The following is a 25,264-nucleotide window of genomic DNA, read 5'->3' on the forward strand; positions in this document are numbered from 1 at the left end:
GGACTGGAGACATTGGCGCGAAATTCGAGAATAAAAAGATGGAGGAAGAGAGGGGGGGACGTGTACGACGACGTTCGGTCTCTCGTTCGGCGGTGTCGTCGCTTTGGAGTACCCCGGCGGGTCAGGTGGAGGAACTACGCTAACGGAAAGGGGTGAAGGAACCCCGTGGGGGAGGGGAGAGACCCACGGGGCCCCGTACAGTGATTCATCGAGCGAATCTCACCGGTTCTCGCGCGCAGAGAGTCCCACGGATAAATCTTTCTTTCTTTTTCTCTCTGGTGTCTACCCGACTCTTTCCCTCCGAAGTCTCTCCTCTTTCTTTCTCGCCACTTCTTTCTCCAGTCTCTCTGCTTCTCTTCCTGCCTCTCTAGAGTCTCTTTCTTTCTCTTTCTGCTTCTCTAGAGTCTCTCTGTTTCTCTACATCTTTCCATCTTTCTCCAGAGTCTTTCTGTTTCACTTCCTGCCTTTCTAGAGTCTCTCTGTTCCTCTACATCTTTCCATCTTTTTCCAGAGTCTTTCTATTTCTCTTCCTGTCTCTCTAGAGTCTCTCTACTTCTCTTCCTGCCTCTCTAGAGTCTCTCTGTTTCTCTACATCTTTCCATCTTTCTCTAAAGTCTCTCTGCTTCTCTTCTAGCTTCTCTAGAGTCTCTCTGTTTCTCTTTCTGCCTCTCTAGAGTCTCTCTGTTTCTCTTTCTGCCTCTCTAGAGTCTCTCTGTTTCTCTTTCTGCCTCTCTAGAGTCTCTCTGTTTCTCTTTCTGTCTCTCTAGAGTCTCTCTGTTTCTCTACTTACCTTTCTAGAGTCTCTTTCTTTCTCTTTCTGTTTCTCTAAAGTCTCTCTGTTTCTCTACATCTTTCCATCTTTCTCCAGAGTCTTTCTATTTCTCTTCCTACCTTTCTAGAGTCTCTCTGTTTCTCTACCTCTTTCCATCTTTCTCCAAAGTCTCTCTACTTCTCTTCTAACTTCTCTATAGTCTCTATATTTCTCTTCCTGCCTCTCTAGAGTCTCTCCATTTCTCTCTCAACCTCCCTAGAGTCCCTCCGGTTCTCCGCGGTGTACCGTCTCCGCGATCGGTTCCCTCGGTCGCGCTTCGACGAGAAACGAGGGCCCCCGCGCGCGCGCGTTCCTTTTCCGGAAAAGGGAGGCCGCCGATACGACGACACACGGCCCCGATTCCTTATCCAGCGATACCCCCGCGCCGTAATTGAGTACCGCGCCACCCTGGTGGGGGAGAGACGGAGGTGTCCGCGTACGCGCACGCGCACGCGCACCGCCCGAGTGCAAAGTGACGCGGGCGGTTCGGTACGTTGCGCGCATTCCGTCACGTTTCCGTGTCTCTTTATAGGTTAGGTGCGAGCGCGCGAGAGTCTCGAGGCACACCGCAGTGGCGTCACACTCGGAAACTTCGCTCGAGCGGAAAGCTCCTCGAAACTACGGCCACACTATGTAGAGAGAGAGAAAGATAGATAGATAAATAAATAAATAGATAGATAGATAGATAGATAGATAGGTAGGTAAATAGATAGATAGATAGATAGGTAGGTAAATAGATAGATAGATAGATAGATAAATAGATAGATAGATAAATAGATAAATAAATCGATAGATAGATAGATAGATAGATAGATAGATAAATAGATAGATATACCTACCATATTTACCATAAATAGATAGATAGGTAAATAGATGCATAGAGAAAGAGAGAGAGGGGGAATTAGAGGAGTGGTGGAAGCAGCGCAACCAAGGGCGGTGATAGGGTCGCAGAGCTACATTGTTCGTCGGTATGCAAATAACACGGCTCGAAACACGGCCGATGTTATTAAGGTTGGCCTCGCGTGGAACACCGATATCTCCTCGTGAACCTTTCGCGATCGGCTTTTCGAACGCGGCTCGATCGACCGTGGCTACAATGTTGCGACTTTCAGTTCCGCCTACGTGGAACGGAGCAGGGGGGGGTGAACCGTACCAGAACCAATGACGGTGTAGCGCACGTCGTCGCGGCGAGATTCTACGGTGAATCGCGGCCGACTTTCCGATCGAAAAAATAAACAGGGGATCCGCGAAGACACCGAGAATACGCTCCGTACCGAACGGAGAGGATCGATCTCGGATCGCGACCATCGACCCTGGAAATATTACTCAATTCTCTTCATCTTCGGCTAGTATTCAAAGTTCCATAATGGAGGAACTTTTTATTTATATAAAATTTTATTCAATCGTCCTTCTCTATCTTTTGTTCCTCCAATCGGTTCAATTTTCTCCAATCTACATACTTCTTATTTTGTATTTTCATCGATCGGTTGAATTTTATCCAATCTTCGTTACTTTCGATCGGTTGAATTCTATCCAATCTTCGTTACTTTCGATCAATACAATATTTTCCAATCCACGTATTTCGTATTCTGTATTCCCTTCGGTTGAATTCTATCCAATCTCCGTTACTTTCATTCAATACAATATTTTCTAATCCACGTATTTCGTATTCTGTATTCCCTTCGATCGGTGGAATTCTATCCAATCTCCGTTACTTTCGATCGATACAATATTTTCCAATCTACGTATTTGCAATTCTGTGTTTCCTTCGATCGTTCGAATCTCAGACCCTCGTTATTCGTGTTCACGGTCGTTTCCACAGGTAACGCGTCTCTTTCGATTATTCACGAGTATCGTAAACGAGCAGTTTCGTCACCGTGGACGTTATCGGTCCCGTGACGGAACAGTTCGATCGAGACCGGCGACTTCGACACCGTAGGGTCGTACAACACCGTTATCGGTACCCGCGGATCGAATCGCGAAACTGGAGCAACCTTTTACTCGTTCCGATAACGAGTGACGCGTTGCTCGAGCACCGCGGAAATCGGATCCTTCGGCACCTTCGAATCTCCTCCGTTGTCGCGCTACGCCACTGACCTTAATAACTCCGCGTACGTTCCTCGCGTACTTCGATGACGACGATAGACAAGGTCTGGGCTCGTACGAACCTCGTCCATCTGCGTCCCGCGCGCCACGAGCAACCTCCCTTTTTCTCTCTCCTTTTTACGCTCGAACGTCTATCTCCGGATCTTTCTTTCCCCGTGTGTCCCTGTGTACAAGTATGTACACCTTACGGTCGTTCACACGAGCGCGACCGATGGAATGCAAGCCGCCGGTACACGCGCGCGCGAGCAAGAGAGAGTAAGAGAGAGTAAGAGAGAGAGAGAGAGAGAGAGAGAGAGTCCGTGCCGAGGAACCGTTAATGAATCTTGCAGTTCTTAGACCGCCCGTGCGCGTCTCTCGGGGAGCGAGAGATGGAACGGGACAGGACACGAGAGATGTGTACACCTCTCGGGACCCGAAGCTTCGATCCTTTGCACGAAATCGGGAGAGAGAATACCACGGGAATACAAATCGCGGCTCCGAAAGAACGTCTTCGAATTCGATTGGAAATTTTTGTCTGCGTTCTCGCGCGAACGACACCGGGGACGAAATCGAAAATCGTGAGACGAGGTACGTGGTGGAAATAGATGGTAGATGGGGAAAATTTGGGAAATTTGGGAAATTTGGGAAAGAGAGAAATTTTGGATAATTTGGGAATGTGGGGAATTTTGGAACATTTGGGAAAGTGAGAAATCTTGGGAAATAAGAAATCTTGGAAAATTTGGGAAAGTGAGAAATCTTGGAAAATTGAGGAAAGTGAGAAATCTTGGAAAATTTGGGAATGTGAGAAATATTGGAAAATTTGGAAATGTGAGAAATCTTGGAAAATTTGGGAAAGTGAGAAATCTTGGAAAATTTGGGAATATGAAAAATCTTGGAAAATAAGAAATCTTGGAAAATTTGGGAATATGAGAAATCTTGGAAAATTTGGTAATATGAGAAATGTTGGAAAATTTGGATAATTTAGGAAAGTGAGAAATTTTTGTTAAATTGGAAAAGTAAGAAATTTTGGGAGACTTGGAAAACTATAAAAATTTGGAAATTTTAGGAAACTATGAAAATTGAGAAATTTTGAGAAACTATGAAAATTGAGAAATTTTGAGAAACTAAGAAAAGCATGAACCGAGTACGAGAAAGAGTCGGAGAGGTTTTCCTCGGAACACGTTTTATGGAAGTACTTTGCCGCGAAAAGTCGGAAAATGTTGAAAATCGACTCGTTGGAAAAAAGGGGTACGGTTGTGAGTAGGGTTGAGAATCGAAATAAATCGCGACAGGGATCGTCCCGTGAGCGATGATCGAGATATGTAAATGTCCACGGGACTCGTTCGTAACGCGCGTCGAAGTATCATAATTGTAGATTCCACGAGTCGGCTTTCTCATTTCGCTCGTGCACACGCTACGGGTACCACCCACGATGCCGTGCCCCCGTTCCGCGAAAGAAAGGAAACGTCGATCCTCGGGACGACGGTGGTGGTGTACGTCTTCGTTGGTACGGTCGTCGCACCGCTTTTACTCGGTAAGAAAAACTAGACGAAAGCCGAGGTCGCATTTCGGCGAAACGCGCGCGCGCGTGTTCGCTCGGGCTCGCGCAACGCGTTCCCGCCGCGCCGACCTCGGCTTTCCCACACGCGGCCGTAACCTTTTTCCTTTTCCCCCTAGAAAGGCGATAACCGGTTTTTCTCCCAATTTCATCGACGATATTTACGAGCCTCGGCTCCGTTCCACCGGATTTCTGTGAAAAACACATGACATCGGTATGCGTTCGTCACTCGAGTAAACACTTGTATCTAATCAATGGCCGGTCGGTCAGCTTGCGACAGAACCGCGGGCTCTCGGTCGTTTATCGCGCGGAGCATGAAAATCGAGCGCGCGACTTCTCTCTCTCTCTCCGAGGCCAACGGGAAAGAGTGCGTGCGCTCGTACGAGAACGAGTGAGTGAGAGAGAGAGGGAAGCGGTTCGCGCCGGTAATTTCGAAAATTCCCAGTCGCGGACGAAATTCTGTCCGTGTTTCTCGCGTGTCACGGGACACGTCGGTGCTCGGATGGCCCCAAAGCAGCGCGCCGACGGTGGCAGGCGAGAGAGAACCACCACGGTCGGTACGTGGTTACAGGTCTGTTTGGCGGCGAGCGGTGGCGGTCCACTTCTGAGAACTAACGGGTCTGTTTCGTCCCCTCTTTCGATCTCTCTCTTCCCCCCTCGGCCCACTCGGCCTCTCGCCCCACCATGGCTCGCGTTCCCTCGGCTCTCTACCACCCGCGGCAACGCATCGCGTATATACGCGGAGAGTCGTAAAGGGAGATCGGTGTGTGGGTGCGTGCATTGCGCCTGCGTGAGTGCGTGTTGTGTTAGCAGCGAGTGCCGGAGAGCGGGCTCGCCGCGCTGGTTGCCGCCGCCGCGTCGTGCGCAGCAGCGTGTGCGCAGCCCGCGTCTGCGCATCGCCGTGAGCGTGACGCGCCAGCGATCACTCTCAGTGTGGTACGAGCCGTGCCGCGGTGCGGTTGTGTCGCGTTCTCCCGGGTAACCGCGCGTCGAGTCGTCCGTTCTCTCCTCCCTTCCCTCGTTCTTTCCTTGCCCCCTCGCCGACGATCCACTTTCTTTCCCCCCCATCTTTATTTCGCCGCGACTGTGTTACAGCAGAGGAGCGCGGCGGTGTACACGCGTGTGTGCGCGAGTGCCTGCTGGGACTGGATAAACATCCCGCGCGGTTGGTGTCAAGGGCGAGAGAGCTCGACCGAAAATATTCGGGGCGCATTACGTACGTACCGCGTAGCGATGGTTCGCGTCGTGTTGTTTGTATACAAAGAACGTCGGGCCGAGAACGTCCTCGAAACATGGAAGAGAGGGAGGAGGATACGTGTTGGTTGAACCGTAGTGCGCGACGAACGGCGACGGGTACACGACTTCGAATACACGAGACACGACGACGGTGCTGCCGAGGAAACACACCGGGGACCGAGAGAGAAGACGCGCGCGTCGAACTCAAGCACGTGGCTGGAACGCACGGAACAATCGCGGGAGCAACCGGTGATACCCGGGGTCGGGTACGAAGTCGACCGGAGCGTCGAAAACTCGTGTACGGCGCGCGATGGCGGAACCTTTGGCCGGAAATCGCTCCGACGGTTTCGCTTCTCGCGTCTCGGCGCGCGCGCGGCTCTCGCTGCCGGCTCCGCGCCGCTCGAGGACACTTTTATTTATGGCACGGAGTCGAACGTCGACGTTGCCGATACGCGCGCGCGTTTCGCGGAACAACGCGTCGTGGGAAACCGAGGGAAACGTTGACCCGATCGACTCGACCGTGAACGGCGTACCGAAAAATCTCCCCACGAAGCGAAGGCGCGCCGCCTTGCACAAGGCTCTCGTGGCGCGTAACACACACCGTGTAGCCCTCAAGGAAATACACGCGCGCGCGCACACACACGTACGCGCGTGCAAGAGGAAACGAGAACGCAACGGGGGAAAGAGGAGGAGAAAAAAGAAGGAAGAAGAAAAAGAAGAAAAAACAAAAAAGAAAAGAAGGTGGAATACGCGAGGGAAGCCAGGAGGGCGCGTACAACACGCCCCCGAAAAACGCATTAAAGGAGTAACGACGAGCAACGTGGCTTTAACCGGTAATTGGACCATTCTTTTTGCCATTGAGGTAGTAATGGCCCTTGTAGCGTGGTCACGCTACACTACGGTGCGCCATAGTACTATAGAGACTTCCGGCCCGTCGCAGGAAGCGAGACACACGTGTTCGGGCGTGTGTGTTCCCATAATACGGGCCCCGGGCTCCTCCTCTACAGTGCGTTCCAAGTTCGATGGCCCATACGGGAAGCAACCACGCCACGGATATGTTACCGTTCGTTGTTCGGGGGAAACGTGTACCGGCGATGGAACGAAAATAAGTGAAGCGAGAACGCGTCGACGAGTATCTCGCCGTGGCTGGGTTCTCTATCGCACGATGGAAAGACGACAAAGTACGTACCACCTCAAAGCCCATACCGTAAATATATACATACGTAGCGAACGGGGAGGGGGGTGGGTAAGAAAGAGAAAAAGAAAAAGAAACGTTTACCGATCGAAAGGTTAACAGAATCGCGAGTTTCGCGATTACCGACCGTTGGCCGTGCGGCCGGGGGGGGGGGGAAGGTGCGCGCGCTTCAGCATTTTCTGAAACGTCTTCGTCGGAAACGTTGCGCCGCTAATGCGTCTATATAAATTCTCCAACGAGCCCACACGTCGTCGAACGCGCGGCGCCCACTCGATCGTACGCTCGCTAGCTCGAGCGAGCGCTCGAGCGCCTGCGTCTCTCTAACCTCGTTATTCCCACGATTTGAAAAATACTATCGTATCGTTCAACGACCGATTCTCCGCTAACCTTCCCCGTCGGAACGATATTCCAACGATCGATTGGTACGCGAGCGAAAAAAAATATTCCGTGTCCCGCGACCCGGTTCCAGCGAGCGGATTTTATTATGAATGAATTTTCGGCGTTACATTCATATTTCCTGTGCCACCACGGCGTGTTGTACGCCCGCACAGAGGCCGAGCGTGCGCGCTCGCGCGCGCGTACACCCAGCGGTTCTCAATCGTCGTGATTTTTCGAGTTCTTTTTCATCGCTGGTTCGTTCGCGGTAGAGAAAATCGGGTCGCGCGGCTACGATCGCTAACCGAGAACGAGAAATGATCGTCGTAGTGTACGTTTCACCAACGGCGAATATAACCTCTTGCGTAACCTATGAATAATCGCGGCTCGAACGGTTACTACTTTCAATGGCAATCGAGGCGTGCAGGCTCGCTCGTCGCGCGCGTGCATCGTCGGGTGCCCTGTGCGCCGCGCAGCAGCAGCAGCAGCAGCGTCGTCGTCGTCGTCGCATTCCTGAACGACGCACCACCGATGCTTTCCATTTTTGCGTCCGCGCGAACGCTCGTTCGTACCCGACGTCTCGTCGTTGGCTCTCGGGCGCGAGCGAGCGAACGAACGAACGAACGAGCGAGCGAGCGCGCGCACGCCGCCACCGGCGCACGAGACACGAGGCAACCTAACGCGCACGCGCGGGAACGAGAGAGACCGACGTATACCGGCCACCTCTTCGTTTCCCAACGGAACGAGATTAAAGAACGTTTCGAAACGTCGGACGCGTTTCCTGTTCTCTCGCCGGAGCGTCGTGTGTTCTCACCGATTCCCGGATCCTCCGCGCCGCGCGCTGCGATGCTCGACACGCGGGGGCTCCCGTTCGGGTAGTCGAGAGAGAGAGAGAGAGAGAGACGAGGCAACGTTATACCTACACTCGGGCGGCGCGATTGCCGCGCGAACCCGTAGGAGGCTGAGTTAAGGACAGGTACCGGTGGAATGTCGTCTTCGTAGCCGATCGCTCCAGTCCCGACCTCCGGTGCCTTCTCGGGACTCGGACACTCTTTCGTGGCTTGGTCTCGCGGTTGGATAAGAACGAACGGGAGGGGAAAAAAGTTGCGTTTCGTAGCACGGTTACACAGATTTCTTTTCTTTTCTGTATTTTTCTTTTTTTTTTTCTAATCGTTCGCGAGAGTCTACAAAGAGACTTTTATTTATTTTCTCACCGTTCTTTGTTTCTTCGATCGAAGACGATCGAGGAAGAGATGGAAAAATGGCTGGTTTTGAATCGAAATTGAATCGAAGTGGTTGAAAAAAGATATGCGCGCGCGCTCGCTCGCGTGGACCACCGAGAGTCCTCCGAAAAAGCTACTCGAAGAGGCAGAAGGCGAGATACTCTCTCGGAGACCTTCTTTCTCAAGTTCATCGCTCCCGCGCATGTGCAAACACGCGGCGCATAACACGAGGCATTCATGTGCCCTTTCTCCGCATTATTGTCGGCGGTCGCGCGTTAGTGGGACCCTTCTCGCCCTTCTGCCGCGCGCGCCTCCCCTTACGAGACGACGTTCCCGCCCTCCTGTGGGAAGATATACGATAGTACCCACGTTACCGACCGGGGGACGTCCACGCTCGGCTTCTCCCCCCCCGCGCTCTCCTCAGCCGCGTTCCTTCGTTTCGATTTCTTCTCTCGCGGGGCTCCGTGTCGCTTCTACCCCGCTCCAGCGCCCGAATCGTTTAACCCGCGCGTCTGGGTCAGGGATGACCCGGAGTGGTATCGCGACATTCTACCGTACCTACGACTAAATTAACAGTTGAAATACGTCGATTGGGACGCTACCGATCCATTAAGATCGATTTTTGCGTCAAATTGGAAATTAAAGGAATTTCACGAAACGATACATTTTTTATCAATAGTTACATTTCTTAATTAATTTCTTAAACCTTCTTCACCGTAAAATTACACAATCACACGCGCAGATACACAATACATTCCAAACAATAAAATTCTAGGATTGTACATTGCAATATATTCTTCCGGAGACTGTTCCACGCAGATTATCGAACATAACCTCACTCGATTATTGTCTCGCGACTACAAGTATCATTGTACACGTATATCGAAGGTATTTAAAAAAAAAAGGCACAATGACAGAATCTTCAATTCGTGTCGAGTGACGGGTCCGTTCGGACCCAGGCCTCCCCGTGCGCAGAATATCGATAATCGAACGCTTCTTCTCGGGTGTTTTTTTTTCTTTCTCTTTCCCGCCGAAAAATCGCGTTCGAGAGAAAAGGACGCGGCGCGATTTACGAACCACGCGATTGTTTCCTCCTTCCACGAGCTTTCCGAGAATCGGCCGCTCTGAAAACGACCACGTCTCGGGATATTTCGGTCCAACAAAGCCCGAGCTGATTAAATACGCGATCGTGGTTAGCGTGGCCGCGCGCAATAAAAGCGTCGCGCCGCGTCGTGTTTACGGCTGCCTCCGGTCCTCGAATCGTCCGGCTCTCGCCTCTCGCAGCCTCGCGGCTCGCGTTTGATCGCTGAATTATTTCGCGCGCGCGGTCCGTTTGATTGCGAATTTCGAGACGCCGGGACACGGAACGCGGTCGCGTACCGAGCGAACCGTAAAACTTTGTCTCTGTTCTGAGCGTGTTTAATTCTTTTTTTTTTTTTTTTCTTCTTTTTTCTTTTCTTTTTTTTTCAATGTCCAGGTTACGCAACGTGTAGAAATACAGTCGAACACGTAACGGTGGTGTCGTTGGATACGATACGATCTTCCGAGATTGAAACTATTCTATTTTTCGAACACCACGAGGGGTGAAGTATATATTTGAATAGACATTCCACGGTACTGTTGTACAATTATTATCTACGGTTAGCGATATTTCGACCGTCTCTGTTTTTCGAACGAAATATATTCGAGTGCATAGGCAAGTGTTGTTGGATAGAATTATTAATGTTATTTATCCAAAATTTCGACCTTTTCTGTTCTAAGAGCGGAGAAACATACTCGAATGCATAGAAATACGACAGAAGTATTAAATACAATTACTAAGATTACTCTTAGATTTTGACCTCTATTTTTCAATCTTCACTGTTTTTTGAGCATAAAGATATATTCTAATGCATAAAAATTTCCCAATACTGTTATTACACAATTATCTACGAACCTTTTGGAAGATTTTCACCCCCCTATTTTTCTCTCGTGCAAATGCACTCGAACGCATAAAAACACCACAGTTATTAAATGCAATCGATTACCCTACCAAGATTTCGACCTTTCTCATTTTTCGCTCGCGTAAATACCTTCGAACGTATAAAAATACCACGCTATTGTTATCGAACAAAATTACCGCGGTAACTCTCGGAACATCCCCCCCCCCCTTCCTTCACCGAGCTTTTAAATCTTCAGATCGTTTCGTCGAACCGAACGTCCGAGCCTTCGACGATATTTAATTTATTAGGTTGTTCAAAAAATCATTTCGTTTTCCAAAATGGAGAATACATAATTTAATAAAATGTTTATACAGTTTAAAAAAAATTGTGTTTCCATTTCAGCAAAAAAAAAAAAACGAAATAACTTTCCGGACAACCTAATATATTTAAATATTGATAAAAATTGTGATATACTTTTATACGTCAGTCTTCTATACATTCTTTTCGATGTGACCTTGTCCCAGGTCATTTTATTTTTTTTTGTAAAAATAAAGCACGATTTTTTCAGAGTATACAAACATTTCATCAAATTGTACATTCTCCATTTTGGAAAGCGAAATGACTCCCCGAACAAGCCAATGGCTCGTTGGCCCGCTCGAGATCCGTCGCCGCGGTTCCAATTTATTCCGAACGGAAGCCGCGAACAAAGGGACTCGAAAGTAAATTTTTCGTGGCTTCCGATCCCCGATCCGATCCGTGTTCCCGCGAGCGTCACTTCGAACGGTGCAGGGAGGGGGCGAGTAAGGGGGCACAGGACCCGCGCGCCGAGTACGTTAGGCGTTCGCGCGTATCGGCTCGATAACGCCGGCCCCGTGGCTTGTTTACGTCGCGACGCAGAAGAAGGGCCTGGAAGGAAAAAGGGGGCCCGAGCGCGCCGAGAGAACGCTCTCCCGCTCGCTCCGTCTCGCTCGCGCTCTCGCGGACGGCTGCCTTCGCTCGAGGAGCATTTAGCGCGGTGGGCGCTCCCCTCCGTCTGTCCCTACCTCGCCCTCATCCCTGCCATCTTTTCCCACCTCCCCGTAACCCCCCCCCCCCCTCTACGTCTCCGCACCCCGTTCACTTGGTCCCTCTCTTTCCACTAACGGGCCGCAACGAGGACGAACTGCACGTTGCCCCCGGAGTGCATGCACAACGAGGACGGACGAAGCGTGTCTGCTGAGTCGCTGGCCGCCATGACAGAGCAGAATGCATGAGAACGCGGAGCTACTGACCCTCTTGCCCCCCTCCCTACCGTCCGAGAACTCTCTCTCTCTCCTTTCCTCTCACGCCGACGTCTTGGTCCCTCGGTCTCGCTCTCGCGCAGTCTCTCTAGCTTTCTTTCTCGCTCCCCGTGCCACCTCCTCGCTCTTTCGCGGCTACGATCCTTCTCGCGCACGGACACCCTCCCCCTCCCCCGATCGCTGTTAATCTCCATATCAATCCCACTCGCCGAAACTGGTGGCGTGCCTTTAAGCGCGCCGATTTGGAATTTTTTCGCCCGCGTGACACGGAACGATCTCGTCCGTCAACGGAAACAAACAACCGGACGGATCGTGCTTTTCTCCGCGTTCGTAGTTCGTTCGAGTGAGGTGAAAGGGTGGGGGGATCGCGAGTGGGTACACCGCGAGAACAACGCGCGCCGTTTCCGGTAACGATCCGCGAGAGACACGACGTCCGCGCCGGAGAGGATCCGAACGAATAATCCCCGAGCGACATGGGAAACCAGAAGAGAGCCGCGTACACACAGGTGCTGGCAGGCGGCGCGGCAGTCGTGTGCCAATCGGTCACATAACGGTCGCACGGTCGTAACACGACCGCTGCCGCCGCCCCCGTGACGTCACGAGATTGACGTCCACACGCCGCGACAACGACAATCATTCATACGATTCGAAGGAAGAGGTGGGTCACCGTGCGAGCGAACCAGTCGAGGGTTTCGCGTTCCGGAGAAACCTCCTCGCACCGTGGTCTAATGTAAACAGACGGTATTACACCCGGGCTGGAATATCTTGGGAACCTTTCTCTTGTTTTTCTTTCTACGAGAAGGAAAAAAAATACTCGCCGATTAGCTAGGGGGAGAACCGCACCGATTTCGTTCCCTTCTCTCCCCCACTCACTCTCTCTCTTTCTCTTTCTCGCGCGCTACACCGTCGCAACCGTACGCGCGGCAACCTTGCCCGAGCATCGGTGCAGATCCACGGTGATTTATCTTAGTTCCAACGCGTTTATTTCCACTCCATCGCGATAGAATCGCTGCGGGCCGATAACTTTATGATCGAGGGTAGGGCGCGCGCGAACGGTCCCGATTCTCGCGCTCTTTTGTCGGCGAACCGAACCACCGGGGCGATACGAAACGAGATTCCATCGGTTTACGTATTACCGACCGTTACCACCGCGGCCGCGTTTCTGCTACCCTGGTGTCGTCTCGCGGCCCACCGGGAACCGTCCCGATTGGAATTATTTCACGTTGCTCGTCCAACAACCTCCTCGCGTTCATCGGGCGCGCGTCACGTCGCCAACGCAACACCACCTGCGGAATTCCGGCCGGGCGTTAGCGGCCTCGATCGCGTATCAATCGGTAATAGGAGTTTCGCTCGCGCAGGTTCAGCGAGACAGCGGGGTGGAGGTTTCGAGCGCGCCTTAACGCCGAGAGACGGCTCTTCTCGTTGGGTCGTTGACTCCCCGTTTCTTCTTTCTTCGAATCCTGGGCCCGGTCCCCGTCCTCGTACCAGGTTCCCCTCTTCTTCGATTCTCTCTCTCTCTCTCTCTCTCTCTCTCTCTCTCTCTCTCTCTCTCTCTCTTTCTACGGTTCACTCGGTTGCGCCCCTCTCGCGCGCTCTTGACTCCACTAAATCCTTCTCTGTTCCGGTCCCTCTCCGTTTCCCTCGCTCTCGTCGGACTCTCCTCTTTTCCTTCTCGTCCTCCTCCTCCCTCCCTCCCTCCCGTTCGTCTCTCGTTTTTCGTCGGTGCACGCGGGGGCTTCTTCTACTCCGTTCCTGCCAGACAGTAAACAACGCCACGCCGTACCCACTCCTCTCATTCATATCTCACACGAGCGCATCCCGAATTATTTGGATGCCGACGTATTTCGCCCAGCGGGAGCGGGCCGAGCGTGCACCGAGGGTTGGCCCGCTGCTCCGCATTGCTTACGATCCGCGTATTCTTTCTTTTTCTTTTTTCTTTTTTTTTTCTTTTCTTCTGTTTTTTTTTCTTTCTTTCTCTTTCTCCGGTTAACTATAAAAATACCTGCGGATCGCGGCAGCCGGTGGGGAGAAACTAGGCGCGAATTTGCAAATCGGCCCGACCGATCGGAGACTCTCAATTTTTAAACGTACATCGCGGATTTTTCGTCGTTATTCCGGTATCAATTATCCGGTCACCGATCGTGCACTGAAAAATTCAATCGGACCGAACAACGCGCGCGGATCGATTACGCGGGTCACGACCCATTGGATTATGCAAGGGCGTATTACGGCGGTTAGAATGGAATTTTAACGCCCCCCCCCCCCCCCCCTCTTAATTTTTCGGAGTAACCCTTTGCAATCTTCAATTTTTTTTTACGACTCTTCGATTAATTTACAAATGGATAGAAAATAGAGTGTGGATGAAATGTATTGCAACAATGGAGAGTGTGTGACAAATTAACAAATATATTTCTCATGTGTATTAAATAGTAAAATATTAGTACAGAGTCTAGTATTTTATTTGCACTCTTTAATCTTTTTCACGACTCTTCGATTAATTTACAAATGGACAAAAAGGGGGGTGTAGATGAAATGTATTGCAACAATGCAGAGTGTGTGACAAATTAACAAATACATTTCTCATTTGTATTAAACAGTACAATAGTAGTACAGAGTCTAGTATTTTATTTGCATTCTTTAATCTTTTTTACGACTCCTCGATTAATTTACAAATGGACAAAGAAGGGGGGGTGTATTGCAAAAATGCAGAATGTGTAACAATTCCAATGTGTAATAATGGAAAATATATTTTCCATTTGTATTGAGTGATACGGTAGTAGTACAGGGTCCAGTTCGACATTTGGCGTATGAAACGCGATGTCGAGCCACACTCGACACACAGGATTGATAAGGGTTAACGTATAATTTTTCGCGATGATTACACCGAGCGTGGTGCGCTTCGGCCGGGGAAAACACGCGCGCGTTCCTCCGGCTCCGGGCGAAGGTTATAAATCAATAAAGCGTGCACTTGACTCCGTGAACTTGTCGCCAAGATAGACGTCATAGTGTCGTTCTAGAAAGTTTATTCGTCGCGCGAGAGCCACGAACCAGGAGTACATTCGCGCCAGTAACGCGAGGAGGTATCGACGGAACGTCGATTTTTAGAGTCGACCTCCTGGAAAGTTTGCGAACGATCGTTGAAAACCAGGATCATCAGCCACCGGTGAACGAAAAGAGGAGCTTCTCGACTCAGTGTCGTCGCTAGAGATCACGGGGCCCGGTTCTTCCTGTCAAGAAGTTCGTCGACAACTGTGTGAACAATTTTAAAGATTCATATTTTTCGTTACATTTTACATCTCGTCAGAATAGTTTTCAATTGGAGTTTACTACGAGAGTTCGAAAATTGGGGTTGGAATAGATTGGACATTGGTACGATCGCGTTGGTTTTTATTTTTTATACAAAATGTAGAAGTGGTGGATAATTTTCTTCGTAGATCCATATTTTTATTTAGATTTTACATAGTTTTTCAAATGAAGTTTAGTACGAGAATAAGTAAAATTGTAGAGTTGGAAAAGTACGATTGTACGTTTGTACGATTCAATTTGTTCAGTTATTATGTAAAACGTGGAAGTAATTAACACAGGTCAAGTGTATTGTTTGTTGATTTTGTACACGCAGAAACGAAAGGGGGATGAATTTTTTGAGCTCTTGGAGAAACTAAAGGGAGACAATTTTTTAATTCTTAAAGAAACAGAAGGAAGAGAAATTTTAATTTTAACTTAGAAAAACAAAAAAGTGTGAATTTTTTAAGAAACTAAAGGGAGACAAATTTTTAATTCTGAAAGAAACAAAAGGAAGACAAATTTTAATTTTGACTTCTTAGAAAAACAAAAAAGTGTTAATTTTTTAAGAAACTAAAGGGAGACAAATTTTTAATTATTAAAGAAACAAAAGGAAGACAAATTTTCATTTTGACTTAGAAAAACAAAAAAGTGTTAGTTTTTGGAGAAACTAAAGGGAGACAAATTTTTAATTCCCAAAGAAACAAAAGTAAGATCAATTTTCATTTCTTGGGGAAAAGAAAGGGAGAAGAATTTTTGAGTTCGTGGAGAAAGAAAAGCGCGATGAATTTGGTCTCGGTGAGACGATCGGTGAAAAGCGGACAGCGATCGCCACCTGTGAACGAAAGGGAGACGAAGGAACGGTACGACGTAGCGTTCCGCTCGGAAACGGCCGTGGCGTTTAGCGTTTCGCGGGCCGGTAACGAAGAGAAAACGATTAGAGTCCGTATTGAAACACCTGGCACCTATCCGGCGGGCAGCGTCTTCCGAGCGTCCGTCGTTCAACAGGTGCTCGGTGTCCGGCGTGTTGCGAGTCGGCTGAAAAGGAAGCCAAGGAGGCGCGAGGAGAGACGGCGAAAGAAGAAGTCGATGGAGAAAAAGAAGATGCTAATTGGAGCGGCTTGTAGCGTCCAGCAGCGCGTGTTAACACGACTTCCAGGTACTGGTCTTCTCCTCTCGCCTTCTTCCTCCCTCTCGGACGAATACTTTCCAGTAGGTGCTTCCGGCTAGACTCGAGCGGCCCGGTCCGCTACAAAGAGAGCCTTTTCGGACCGAGAAACGCGGCAAGGTCGGACGGTCAGGGGAGCGGGGCGGTGGTGGGGAGGAGAGAGACACAAGGGGACAGGTATATAAACGCGCCGGGTGAAAATATTCCGGCGCGCGAGGAGCGCGAAGGGAACGCGGTTTTCGAGAAACTATGAATGATACCTCCTCGTCGTTTCCCCTCCTGCTCTCCGGCCCCGTTTTCTCTCTCGTTTCGACCCTCGCTCGTTGAACGCGCCGCTCTCTCCTCCCACGCCACCCTTTTTCTCTCGTACACGCCCGTTAGTCGGACGCGCGCTGGACAAATATTTGCTCGAATTCGGGGCGACCGCTCGTAAATTAGAGAAAGAGCGCGCAGAGGAGGAGAGGACTCTGAAATTCTTCGGGCCGTGCCCTGGTTGGTCCACCCGGCCCCCCTCCCCTTCCCCCGTCGCGTTCCTTTTCTGCCCGGCGCTCTCCTCTCGCTCGTCTCGGTTAGAGCCTTTGGCGCGTCCCGGAGCGCGCGCGGCGAAGTCTTTGGCCTCGGCTACGAACAGGAAATTAAAACAACGAGGAGGAGAGAGACTTCTTCTTCTTCTGTGTCTCTCGTTCCTCTCGCGGAGAAACCGACCGACGTGGTTACGCGAGGATGCGCGTTACGAACCCGCGACACTGGACACCCGAGCTCGACCGATCGCAGAGTCGAGAAATCACGTACAATTCGCGGACTCGTCGAAACTCGATTTACCGAACGCCTTCGAGCGCCCTCTCCCGGTTCGGGAAGTTCAACGACTGAAAAACGTTCGAATCCCTCCCCTCCGCCAACGGTGTCGGTGACTTTTGTACCCGCGCGCGTTTCCCGAATACCCGCCGCCGTTCGGAGAAGTTTCTTCCCTCGCCTCTCGATTTCCCGTCGTTTCTCTCTTTCTCTCACCGCGTCCTATTTTTAGCTCGTGAATCATATCATTCGCGCCGCTCGTCACCAACGGATTTAGAGTTCCCCCAAAGCCGAGGCGAATACCTCTTCTCTTCCCGATACCAGGAGCCGGAACGGCGCGCGAGCAGCGAAGGAAGAAAAAAAGAAAAAGGTCTGGCACCTCGTGGGTCGTTCGTCCGCGGAAGGCCATCAGCCACCGGCGCGCACCGCGGAGGGAAACTCGTGACCAAATGGAGAGTCGACGTTCGTCGAGTGTCTCCCCCTTGCGAGGCGAACCGAGAGACGCGCGCGTCCCACCGTAGGGTGGGAAAGAAGCGTACGAAGAAAGGAGACGTTGTCCGCGGTGGATGGATGCTGCGCGGTGGATATATATTCGCGTTCTCTTCGATCGCCGCGGTTAGTCGGAGCGAGACGACGCGCCGCCGAGGAGTGGGGGGGAGAGAAAGAGAGAAGAAGAGAAGGAGCGTTGGCGCTCCCGCGGGGCAGGGAGCAGGAAGGAAAGAAAGAAAGACGATTGCCGCGCGAGGAGGAGCGCGGAGGATCGGAAACGGCGCGAGGTGGGGTGTAGAGAGTCGTATCGGGTGGGGGTGGGGGCAGTGGCGATGTCCTAGCGAAGGTCACGGCCGGGAATGCGGTTTGCGTCCGTCGGTCCAAAGTGGCGTGCCGCGTTGCAGTGCTTCGCTCTTTCTCGTTCGCTCTCGGGCGAGCCTCTCGGAACGCTCTCTCCCTTCTTCGCCTTCGCTCGGCTCGTTCCGTCTCCGTTCGACCCGTACGGTGCTTGCTCGCTCTCCTCCTCTGTCCCGCGACGCCGCAGCACAGCGCGCAGACTACAGGAATGCACCAAATGCACCGCGCTGACCGGTGCCCGTCCCGTTCCACCGCTTCCACTTGTTTACTTCGGCCGCGCGCCCCCCCCTCTTCCACACCCCCTTCCTCCTTTCGTTGCCGCGCTTCTTCCTCTACCGGCTTTCTCGGTCTCCGACAGAGACGAGTTTACTACTCCCCTGGTATATATATACATATATATATATATGTACATATATGTATATATATATATATATATATATACACACACACACACGTATACCCTTTATCCCGAACGGACGACGTCCGAGCGCGCCGATTCGCGAGAGGTTCCCATCGTCGACGTCGTCGATCTCCTCTTCTCCTCCCGCCCACCCCCCGGGTTCCCCGTCTCCCGGTTTCTTTCGCCGCTCTCCACCCCCGGCGCGAACGTTCACCCCTTTCCGGCGTAGGAGCCGCGTTCGAGCCACAGTGTTCTTCTCGCGACGGCCACGATGCGTACTACGCGGCCGCGGTTCCACGGCGTTGTTTCGTTTCGCGCAAGGAGAGAGGAAGAAGAAAGGGAGGGAACCCGAGAAGAAGAGGAGGTATGCGCGCGATACCTCGCGGGTAATAGGCGACCAGAATTCTGCTCGTTCCGATCGTTTCTTCGTGTTCGAGTCTCCACTGTCCGAGGACGATGAGAGATATTCGTCGTCTCTTCTTCTTCTTCTTAATCTTCTTCTTTTTCTTTTTCCCCCCGAAGCTCCTCACTCGTACCGGTTCGTCGGGCCCCGTCGATGCGCTTCCCCCGATAGAGTCGCGTGTCCCGATTTTCTGGAATCCCGTTCCACCTGCGTGACGCGGTTGAATGCAAATTACCGTTCCACCGATCGCCGGACTCTCGAATCGATCGCGATTCGAAGCTCGCGACGCTACTCGGGGAAGTAGTAGAGGATCGGGGAGGGGGGGACGCCTCTGTCTCTCGCGCTCGGGAAAAAGGAGGAACCGTGATATCCGTTCGTTCGTTCGTACCGTTCCTCCCCCGCGCGCCGGGCTCGGATAGGCCGCGATCGCGTTCCGCGTGGACGAGTATCAACGGATTCCACGGGCGGCGGCATTCCGCAAAACGGAGGAATTTCCTGGATCCGCGGAGGGTGCGTGATGTAACAACCGGGTAGGGTGCAGGGACCTCGGAGGTTTGACGAACTCGACCTCTCTCTCGCTCACTCACTCACTTATACACACTCTCCCTCTCACTCACTTATATACACATGCACAATGTCTCTTTCTCACTCACTCACTCACTCACTCACTCACTCATTTATATTCTCTCTATCTCACTCACTTACTCACTCATTTTATTTTCTCTCTCTCTCTCTCTCTCTCTCTCTCTCTCTCTCTCTTTCACTCACTCACTCATTTATATTCTCTCTCTCTTTCACTCACTCACTCATTTATATTCTCTCTCTCTTTCACTCAGTCACTCATTTATATTCTCTTTCTCTCTCTCTCGTGCTCCCGTCGACCTAGCCGAATCCCAGCGCGATTCTGTCTCTCTGGCCCTGACCCACCCAAAGGATGCAGTCACCCCTCTGCAGTAGAGACGGGGTGCGCCGGTGGGGAGCGGTCTCTGAACCGACCGACCGGTGCGTGGCTAAGGAGGGTGAGAGACGTTGGACGAGGCGGCCACCGGCCGGGTAGCGGAGCAGCGAGGGGCGGGGAAGGGGGACTCACCGAAAGGGGGTGTACCTCTGAGCCGTAATTGTACGCGACCCCGTCTGGCGGGCTGCTCGTGAGCGTGCGCTCGCGCATGGAATTCGTTGGCTGTATCTATGCACGCGCGCGGGCCGGCAGCCTCTGTTTAGCGGCGAGCCGGCGCGACGCCGAGGGTGGGGGAGAGGGGGGGACGAGACTCTCCGCTCGGTGCGCGTTCGCTCCACAAATCAATACCCATTGGCTGTGCCGCGTGTGTACCAGGCGTGCACAACGAGCGAAACGTGTCACCCACCGACCCAAACCCAAAGGACGATATAGCAGCTGCACGCACGCACACGGCAGCCGCTGGCATATGTCGGCCGATGGCCGCGCTCGCTCGTGCGCTCGCCTCGTCCTCCACGTCGCATCTTCGTGGATCTTTCTTTCTCTGTATTTTTTTTTCTATCTTTCTTTCTCCTTCTCGGGTCGTTTCCGGACGGTTTCCTGTCTTCGCTAGAGAGGGAGAGAAAAATAAAAAAAACTTGGAAAAGTCTCCAAGGGAGAGAGATACACCAAATAGAGCGAGATACACGCTCGCGTGTATATTAGTTTCCTCGATTCCCCGTTGCAGCGCACGCTCGTTCCCGTTGGAAGAATAGGATGTCGCCAGAGGGCAGATATTTCCGGCGCGGCCGATACACCGTTCCTTTTTCGACGACCGCCGCACTCACGAGCCCATTGTTCCTACCACGGGGGCTCTCGCTGCGCAATTACTCGGCAGCCCGCAGTGACGAATCCAATAACAATCCTACGACCATCTCCGCCGAGCAAATTTCTAATTTCCTCTCGCTCGACGACGTCGTCGTCGTCGTCGTCGTCTCGGGGACAGCTTTGGTTGGGTTATTAGGTGCACGACGACGATAAATATATATGTATATACACTCGAGTACGAATTTTCAAAAATTCCTCCACGAGTAATTCCCATCGTGACGGGTAAAGGTGAAACGCGTACGGGGAAATCGCCACGGAACGCGATCGCCGTTTCGACGTATACCCACGGCGGCTGAGAGGGGGAAGACGGCCGAGATTCGGTCGGATTCCCGTTTCGAGCGGTCGTCGACCGAATTTGACGATGTTCGAACTCGTAACCCCGAGAACGGGCGTGTGACGTTCTCTCTTACTCTCTCTCTCACACACACACACACACATGCACGCACGCACGCACACTCTTTCTCTGTTGGTGGCGGGGTCGCATCGTGTAACAGGGTCCGCGACGCGTACTCCGCCGCGCGCGTACTCTGTGTGTGCGTGGACGTCGCTCCGTAGGTGGTGGGGGGCTTCATTCAGTGCGCCTCTCGGTCTGAGCGGCGCGCATGCGCAGCCCGTCGCGCGTACACACGCTACTCACGCTGCGCTTCCCTTCCTTCCTACTCTGGCGTTCCCTCGCACGTACGCGTCACGCACGCGCACACCGTCGCACCTACGTACATGGACTTTGTACTCGAGCGAGCCCGTGGCCCCGCGGGGCTCTCTCTTTTTCGCGGCCGCGCGCGCGCTCGCGTCTCTAAGAACGAATCCGCGGATATATGTATATATATATATATATGTATGTACGTGCAAGCGTACGATGTGTACGCGCGCGCACGGTCTCTCGCTGCCGGTAACGCGATCGCGAACGAGAACCGTTCGAAAGAGAAGGAACGAACGAACTCGGAGCAACGAGGAGGGTGGTACGCGCGTATGCGGGGCACGGAGGGGAGGGGGGAGGGCTCGGTGTACGCGAACAGCCGAGAACGACCGAACTGCGCGAATCGACGACCACACGCCGTCAGCTACTCCGACGTGGTGCCGCGTGCTCGAATACGCGCGCGTTTTCCTGCAGGGAGGATAGATACTTCGGTTCCTACGCGGTGGTGGATTTCCGCGGTGATTCGAACAGATCGGCACAAAGGAGATGTGTACAAAGAGGGACGTGTTACGAAAGAAATTATCCGGTGTCTCGCGGGGGTTTTCCCGCCTCCGCTCCCACGGAACTTTTCCTTCTCTCGCGCGAGGGCGTCTCGTGGGCCGCGATTTACGAACCGAACCGGGGATACGTTAATTGCGTTTTTTTTAAACGTTCGCGGTTCGTACCTTTCACCGAGGGAACGGTTTCACTTTCGATGAAAATTTGACCGACTGCATCGTCCGGGGAGCTGTGACTAACTCGGACGTAAGTGCACTTGATCTGATCCTAACTGCGTCGATAACTTTCGTCGCGAAATGGAGAATTTTTAAATGAACGAAATTTGGGCGAGTGCACCTTCATCGATATCTATTTCGTAGAATCGGTAAAATACGATGAAATTCTTCTGAGTACCAAGTGCATCCAACTTGGACTGCATACATACTTTCTAACGCGATGAAGTTTCCTGAAACGCTTAATGTACCTAACTGGGACCTAACTCCAACGATATCTGTCGCGAAATTTAAAAAATATTTTCACCTTCGAACGCTACAAGATTTCCCCAACGTGTCAATTACGCAATCTTCAAAAACACTAGCTTCGATCTTAATAAAATTTTCTGAAACTTCGAGTGCATCTAATTTGAACCTCCATAGACATCTCTCGTCATCTGGCCCAGAGAATATTTCTAAGAAAATAAAAAACACCAAGTGCATCCAACGTGGACCTTCATGGATATCTTTTGTTAAATAATCAAGAGAACATTTTTATTTTCGACACAAGAACCACCGACAGCTTTCCAAATATCAAAGTATCTCAAAAAGAAAGAACAAACCCCAATCCAAAATGAGAACAAAGAGGAATGTTTAAAATAGACTCACGACTCTTCTCTCCCAGAAACATACTATACAATTTAAAGCAAATTTAATTTATGGAAGCAATTGGAACAAATTTCGACCGATGAGATAAATCTAATGTTAAATTTCTCGTAAACGCACCGAGTGCATAGAACTCCAATCGGTGTCCATCGCGGAGAGACAATCGTTCGTGGCGTACGTAACCATCCATGGGGCCCCGCGAGTCGACAGAAATCGGGACCGGTCCCCGTGCAAGAAACGCGTACGCTTCGCTACGGATCGATAGTCTCTCCCGTTGGTTGTTTACAGCTCGACAAAGGCCCCGCGAGAACGTACGCCGGGCCCCATGAGTTTTCTTTATCGCTCGCGCATTCCGCGCTCACGGTCCCCCGCGTGGTCGTGCCGCGTTACTCTTTCTCTCGGCCCGTCGTGTTTCACCACCACCACCACTGGCATCACCACCTCCACGACGACCTTCTCTTCCTCCTCCTCCACCTACGGGGTTTTTACGTTACCCTCTTTAGCGAGAGAACTCGATTCGAGTCGACTCGTAACACGCGCCGCCTCGGCATCGCCGCGCGTGATGCATTGCTTCCGAGAACCGATAACGCGCACCGACTCCTCGAGCTCGCCTCCGTAGCTCTATCCGCCTCGTTCGTTCGACGCAAGAAATCGATCCGCAAAAAACCACCGTTTAATTCTAATTACACGGGAGGCGAGACTTATCCGTTGCGCGGATCTACGCGAGCCAACGAGATCGGAACACCGCGCTCGGTATCCACTCGTTGGCTGCGTAAATCTACGCGGAAACGTTCTATGAGACTCTGGGTAATAGTTGAGAGAGTGAGAGTGTGCGAGAGAGAGAGAGAGAGAGAGAGAGAGAGAGAGAGAGAGAGAGAGAGAGAGAGAGAGAGAGAGAGAGGTGGGTTAATACTGAGAGCTGCGCGCAAAAGTACAAGATTACCGGTTAACTGCAAGATTGTCATTGACACCACTTGTCCACTCTCTTGTGTATATCATTCTCTGTCGATGGTTTTTCGAAACTCTGGTTAATAGTTGGAAGAGAGAATGTGGGATAAAATGTAACCTTGAAAGTTGCGCGTACTTGTTAACTGTAAGGTTGACGTTTATATTACTTGTCTAGACTCTTGTCTGGGTAAATCTTCGTCGAATGGTTTTCTGGAGCTCCGAGTAATAGTTGGGAGAGAGGAGAGTGAGATGAAAGGATACCTTGAAAGCTGCGCGTAAAGGTACCGGTTAACTGCAAGGTTGTCATTGACACTATCCTCTTGTGAATGTAAATCTTTGTCGAATGGTTTTCTGGAGCTCCGAGTAATAGTTGGGAGAGAGGAAAGTGGGGTGAAAGGTTACCTTGAAAGATGCACGTAAGAGTATAAAGTTACCGGTTAACTGCAAGATTGTCATTGACACCACTTGTCCACTCTCTTGTGTATATAATTCTCCGTCAATGGTTTTTCGAAACTCTGGTTAATAGTTGGTAGAGGGAAATGTGGGATAAAAAGTAACCTTGAAAGATGCGCGTACTTGTTAACTGTAAGGTTGACGTTCACATGGCTTGTTCAGACTCTTGTATGGGTAAATCTTCGTCGAATGGTTGTCTGAAACTCCGGATAGTAGTTGGAAGAGAGAAGTGAGATTACCTTGAAAGCTGCGCGCAAAAGTACAAAGTTACCGGTTAACTGAAAACTTACCACTGAGGCACGCGCAATATCTACTCTCGATTTATGAAGATCTCCACGAGACTCGTGTAATAATTACAATAATCCACAGGAAACTGTGGTAAAACATAACTTTGAAAGTTGCGCGCATGCAAAGTCACCGGTTAACTGTAATTTCGCACACTAACATCCCTTATACATTATCTACGTAAATCTCCGCCAGTTTGTTCCCTGAAACCCACGTAACATAAAGAAAAGAAGTAACCAGTGTAGAAGCTAACCCTGAAAATTACACATATACAAACTCACCGGTTAACTGCAATCTCGTTACTTTCGATCACTACTTTCTCTACGTAAATCTTCTTCACATCGTTTCCTGAAATCCACATAACACAAAAAAAGAGGAAATCAATGTAAAAGCTAGCCCTGGTAATTATACATATACAAACTCACCGGTTAACTGCAATCTCGCTACTTTCGTTCACTACTTTCTCCACGTAAATTTGCGCCACATTGTTCCCTGAAATCCACGTAACACAAGAAAAGAGGAAACCAATGTAAAAGCTAGCCCCGATAATTACACATATACAAACTCACCGGTTAACTGCAATCTCGCTACTTTCGTTCACTACTTTCTCCACGTAAATTTGCGCCACATTGTTCCCTGAAATCCACGTAACACAAAAAAAAAAGAAGTAACCAGTATAAAAGCTAACCCTGAAAATTATATACTAACTAACCGGTTAACTGCAACCTCGCAATTTTCGTCCGTTCTCCGCCACACGGTGAATCTCCGTGAGATCGTTCCGTGCAACCCCCGCGCGATACTCGAGCGCGCTGAAACTGGGGTAAAAGGTGACCCTGAAAGCTGCGCGCAAACGGACAAAGTGACCGGTTAATTGCAAGCTCCCGGCCGGTGACGCGCGCGAGCAAGCGAGCGAGCGAGCGAGCGAGCGAGCTCGAGCGCGTGCTCACGTTCATAGACACCGCGTCGTCGCTGCTTCGCCCACGGTGTAGAATGGGACGCCGGAGCGGGCCTGAAAGAAAAATGACGGAAGCCCCCGGGGCGAGGGAGGAAGCGAGAGAGGGAGACACGAGACACGGGGCGCGTATACGGGACAGCGGCGTAGTCGTAAAGCGCGGTAGAATGCACTCT

At 51.2% G+C, this 25,264-nt stretch overlaps 1 protein-coding gene across 6 annotated transcripts in view; it reads left to right on the forward strand.

Annotated features, from left to right (window-relative positions):
* The window catches only part of LOC143148497 (serine/threonine-protein phosphatase 4 regulatory subunit 1), a 261,332-nt gene that overhangs the window by 190,321 nt on the left and 45,747 nt on the right, over positions 1-25,264 (forward strand). Inside the window, exon 1 of one of the 6 annotated variants that reach the window (XM_076314889.1) lies at positions 6,733-6,871. The exons of the other annotated variants lie outside the window; for them this stretch is intronic. The gene's annotated coding sequence lies outside the window, so the exon portion shown is untranslated. Of the gene's footprint in view, positions 1-6,732; positions 6,872-25,264 lie in introns of those variants that run through there. 6 annotated transcript variants of the gene reach the window in all.

This window comes from Ptiloglossa arizonensis, chromosome 6 (genome assembly GCF_051014685.1).
Source record: "Ptiloglossa arizonensis isolate GNS036 chromosome 6, iyPtiAriz1_principal, whole genome shotgun sequence".
NCBI lineage: Eukaryota > Metazoa > Arthropoda > Insecta > Hymenoptera > Colletidae > Ptiloglossa > Ptiloglossa arizonensis.